Here is a 6,000-nt window from a genome sequence, read left to right as displayed (position 1 = left end):
AGATGAACTCTGGCACAGTGAATCGCTTGCAAGTAAACGCAGAGTGGAAAACAACATGCCAGAGCTGAGTATGATTTTAGAGATTTGTATTTATGACTGTTAAAGATGAAATGTTGTTGGATGTCACAAGCATTCTTAGCAGAACTTGTGATGTAGTCATAGCTGGACAGCACGTCCTCTCTGCCAGACTGAAAATGTAATCTAATCATTCCCTCTTAGTTCATTTGTCCTTCATAAGGGACACAGTGTACCTGGATCCATTTACTTTTAAAAATGATTTATAACAAATACCCAATTCTGAAACAAACTGTTTGCTTCTGTGAATTTGAATATGCTGTGTGAGTGTCATTGTTCTTTACTGTGCAGAGCAAAGTTTGGCTGAAATTCCAAAACTGTCTGGGAAGTTGCTCCTGTATGGGCACGTTTCTCAGTGAGCCTGAGCCCTTGTCATGCCAGCTCACCAAAACATTGACCTGCTCGGGGATGTTCTTGGAAACTCAGAGTGTGTTGGAGTTTCCCACAAACTCCAACACCCCCTTGCTCTAAGAACTTACTTAATACTTTCCTGTTTTTATAGGCTCCGACACTAGTTTTTAGTGCTACGGGATGCAACATGATACCTATTTTTTTAAATTGTGGTCCTTTTTAGGACAAACAATGATTGTAAAATTTACTTTGTGATTGAGAAAAAATCAGTAACTGTGCTGTGACTTTCAGTTTAGATCCAAGCTTGTCTTTTTACATCATTTAAAAACCTTTAAATGGTTTTCATGGCAGAGATGAAAACGCTCAGTTTAAGGATCACAATGGAACATTTCAGCAGGTTACATCACTGAGTCTTTCTCCATCTTTTGGTATTGCTTACAGTGAGTGTATTTTTTCTCTTAACCCCTTACATACATTTAGACTTCTGGTTGTAGCTGTCATACACAACTGCTGCCAATTATCAATTCAGGCCTACTGAATTCATAAATGACACTTGCCTCAGTTTTGTTTGACTTATTTTGTCTCCTATTGTTGTTTTCCTTGTGTTGTCATGTTCCTAGTGGTTGCTGTTTTCTTTCTGCCTGCCTCTAAGCCTGAATTTAGCATAGCATGACTTTTCCTGCCTCCCGGCTGTGCATGCATTAGACCATACTTTCAGCTCTCAAAACATGACAGTTTTTAGCTTGATTTTATAATTGGGTTATAAAACACTGTTAGAGACTGCAAACATGCTCAGTAAAAATATTGGGTGTGTAACAGACTCTTATTACTGCACACGTTCTGACACGTCAGAGCAGAAAAAGGATAATCAACAAAATGAAACTAAAATTATGCAATTTAAGACTGCTGGCTACTTGTGGTTCCAAAGGCATTTAAAAATAGAATGGGAGGCAGGGCCTTCAGGCTAAAGGTTTTTCAGCAAGAAACACACCCTTCCTGATTTTGTTTGTTTTTTGCATATTTGTCACATTTAAATCACCAGAAATTGCATATCAGACAAAGATAATCTGAATAAATACAAAATAAAGGGAATAATTTACAAAGGGAAAGGCTGTACAAACCATCCTGGCCCTATCTGAAAAAGTAATGGTAATGGACTGATTCTTAAATAGCGCTTTTCTACTCTCCCGGAGTACTCAACGCGCTCTATAGAACATGCCAAATTCACCCAGTCTAACTTTCTTAGTGCTTCCTAACTACCATTCATACTTCGATGAATGCATCGGAGAGCAATTTGGGGTTAGTATCTTCCCCAAGGATACTTGGCATGCAGAGGAGCCAGGGATTGAACCACTAACCTTCTAATCCGTAGATGACCTGCTCTACCTTCTAAACTACAGCCACCTCAATTGCCCACTCTTTCTAACTAATGAATTAACTCTGATTAACCTCTGTTTTTTTTTTTAAAGTTGAGTTAATTTTAATTGCCACAGCAAGGCCTCATTACTCCCAGAACTGTTGAAGACATCGCTTAAATAAAGCGTGTCTGGAAAAATTCTGGAAAGGGTTAATCAAAGTATTTCAAAGGCTAAAACCTGGAACAGAAGTGAACCTTTCCAGGAACCTACCAAATTAGTTCAGACCAGGAGGTCACAAAAAACCCTTGTAGATGACGCTAAAGAGCTGCAGGCCTCACGTTCCACAGTCAAGCTCAGAGTTTATGATTCAAGAATAAGAAAGTGACTGTGCAAACATGCGATCCATAGGAATCTATGGATGCCTGGATATAAAGTTCCAAACACTTCTAACCAAAAAGAACACAAAGGCTCTTGACATCTTGATGATCCCCAAGGAAGGTTTTCACAAAGGCCAAGATAGAATTGAAAAGCTTTTTTCCCCTTTAATAAATGAAATGATAATTTAAAGAACTACATTTTGCATTTACATGAATATCTTGTCTAATATGAACATTTGCTTGATGATCTGAAAACATGTAAATGTGACAAATATCCAAATAAATAAATCAGGAAGGGGGCAAATACTTTTCAAAATCACTTTGACTGCATTGGCACAGGGTCATAAAACTAACACCAATCCAAATTTTACAATCAGTTTTAGGAAATCCTTCTGACATCTCTTGTCTGATTATATTATTACAATTAAAATGATATTTTATAATAATAAGCTAATGTTCAGTGCTACTGCACAGACCCTAATGGCTCTACAGGCTCACTACATAAAGAGGGAATTTTCATTTACCTTTATTTCTTACAGAAAGGCTTACGGTGTGTAATTATGTGCTTCCTGATAATTTAGAGGATGTTATCCATAACCAAACCAAAAGTAAAGGAAACATATGTCAGCAAAACCTGGAAAAAAATACACAAAAAATACAGGGAAGTCCTGACGTTTTTGCAAGAGTAACAGTAATCCAATCATATGCGTTCACACATCTACAGTATGGATTCATTACATGTAACATTCATTACATTGGAGTTGCTAAAAATAAAATGTTGTACTTTTAACAACAATATGACATCAGAAGGGCTCAAATATAGGGCTCAGGAAAAACAGCAGTACCTGCCTAAAGATACACGAACAGCATGTTAACATGGATTTATTGTCTTTCCAGTTTCATATATATATATATATATATATATATATATATATATATATATGTTTTGTATATGTTTTTGTTAAAATGTCTGCATCTAACACATAAATGTACTGAATTTCACACTTTGCTGATAAAGTGCATGGAAAGAGAGGTAGAACCTTCACAGATGAAGATGAATAGGTAGATTTATTATTGTTGCTCAGGGGATTCAGAATCATTGAGCAGGGTTGGTAAACTTGAAATCACACCACATAATCCCCTATAGCCAAATTTCTTGCATGAATGTGGTCTCGCTATTTTATTTAATTACATTTCTGTATCCACTGAATCTTTTACAAGTTAATATTAATTATATTTAGTTGCTTTGACCCTGTTGGTTGTTTGCTACGACTCTTCCTCTCTCTGGAGTCACACATTTGCACTTCCCTTTTTGGCACAATGCCTCTTATGCAAAGCTCAACTTTAAAACTCTAGCCTTAACCTACACCTGATCCTTAGACTCAATTTGAACTCTCACCCAGCTTTTTGAACCTCTGTCCGCAAGCGAGGACCGGGATGTTCTCGTTTTCCAAAAATATCCTCCGCCTCATGCTCAGAAACTCAAATCGGTCCTCACAAAGATGGACACACAAGTACACACACATACCATATGCTACAATTCTGGCATCATCCTTGGTAATAAACGGGACTAAATGGAGGCAAGGTTGAAGCGTAGGAGGGCTGGCTGAAGTGTGTCTTTGTGTATATATATGTGCATGTCTCCTAGCAACCAGTACCCTTCACTCTCAGTCTGCAGTGAGCCGACAGAACATTATCAAGCTGCAGATGCAACAGGTGCACTGTAAAACATGCTGCTGGAATGAGGTAGAGAAGACTTTATTTATTGTCATGATTAATTTCAAGTTAAAACAAATAGAATCCTTTAGTTTTAAAATTAAAATGAGCATATCTGCCTATTTTCTTTGAACCAGTCAGTCTCTGTCATCTATTTTCAAAATGTCACAAAAGAATTCCTACTGGATCAATTACTGAATGTCATTCGGTAATTGAGCTGTTAAGAGCATCATTACCTGGATTTGCTACAAATTCAAGTAAAATTCCCGACGATATCTGGCAGCGTTAAGGTGTCATGCTGCATCACATCCTCTGCCCACCAGTCCAACACAGTGCTTTACTGTAAAGTGACCCCAGTCCAACAAGCTCACCTGTTTGTTCTGCACTAATATGTTGAGAGCTTGAATAACACAAAGTTAGTATACTTAACTTTGTTTTGCAGTGAGCAGTACTGAGCTGAACATTATGCTCACTTCTCTTCTGTAATGCTAGCTAGATGCTGAAGCACCGCAACCACAGCCTATGGACATCTTCACCAAAAATACTGTTCCAGCTCATTCCAGCCCAGTTAAACCCCTGAGCATAGAGCTATGAATGATGTATAAATTATATGGTTTTGCCTCTTTCATCACTTTACATGTGATAAGCCACCATGATGGATATGCCATCCCACCATTTAGGCTCAGTTTGATGTTCAAAGACATGCAGCGCTCTGAAATCGTCCTTCAAATGTATTAAACCTGAAATAAAGAGCCTGTTTGGGAAATGTAAGGAGTTGAAAGTACTGATATTTAAAAATAAAGATAAATACTGGAGTAAAGTGCAGATATCTGAAAATATTATTTCAGTACAGTACTAAAGTATTTCTACTTCCTTAATTCCCACCTCTGTATTCCAGCATGTGCATATTTAGTAGACCAGCTACTACTCACCACCTGATCCTGTTGTAATTTACCTCGAACTGTAATGTTTGTTTAACCCCGAACAAGTGATTTTGATGCCTAAGTAAGACTCACACACTACTCTACAACTCCGACCTCTCTGTAACTCCACAGTAGGACATTTACAATATTATTCATAGTCTAACAAGCATAGACACTACTGTGGTTCTGTCCCCAGTCTGTTCTCAGATCTATAGTTTATTCAACTACTGGAAGTCCTACTTTCTATAGTTCATAAAATAAAAACAGGGGGAAAAGGTGACTAAAATTATCAAATTCATTTTTCACCTCATTTTCTTAGGTTCTGTTAACATTTTTCAAATTCCTATTAAATACCATGTTTTTATGTTAATATTTTAGGTTTTTAAGCAGGAGGGTATCTCGCATTTTTATTAAATAGAGAAGTAAGAGTCTGTCAAAATTCAATAAAAAAAATATTATTTAGTCAGTCCATCCATCCATTATCCCATTCTCTTCCACTTATCCTTTTTTTTTGGGGGGGGGGGGTTGTCTTAAGGCGAGAGAAGGGTACACCCTGGACAGGTCGCCAGTCCGTCACAGGGCTTTTAGTCATTTAAATTCAGTCTTATTTATATAGCATGAAATCACACTAACCATCACACTTTATATTGTAAGGTAAAGACCCCACGATAATACAAAGAAAATGAATGCATCCTTACTTTGTTCTTCACCAAGTCTATTTTTTAATTGTATTCTATTTATTCCCTTCTGTCTGCGGAGACTGCAATCCATTAGATTTAGGTGGACAAAATTAAATTGTTTCCAGTGGCAATAATCTCTGTCTTGATTAAAGAAAATCACAGACAAAATTATGTTACATGAAAACAGATTAACTTTATTACAAATTCCATTTCTGGTACAGTCTATGCTTTTCTGCACTGCAAACCAAAAAAGAGGCTGCATACAAGAGGAAAGCAAAATTACCTTTAAAAAAAGAATCTGCTCCTGAGTTAACTGCTTGACCCACGTTTGCAACCACATTAAACATCCTACATAATTAATCTAATCGTAAAAAGCCATCTCAACATTACTGGGAATTAATGGGTCTACGGCAAAATGGCAAGCCCAGACAGTAACCTGACTGCCCGACACTTACCCGAATCAAACCAGTGAGGAGAGTTTCAACCTGTGTTTTGCCTCCTCTGCACTTTACTAAAGTCA

Source organism: Diplotaxodon limnothrissa, linkage group LG19, assembly GCF_057381915.1.
Source record: "Diplotaxodon limnothrissa isolate DT_005_m linkage group LG19, D_limnothrissa_male_GT1.1, whole genome shotgun sequence".
Taxonomy (NCBI): domain Eukaryota; kingdom Metazoa; phylum Chordata; class Actinopteri; order Cichliformes; family Cichlidae; genus Diplotaxodon; species Diplotaxodon limnothrissa.
This window is presented reverse-complemented; position numbering follows the sequence as displayed.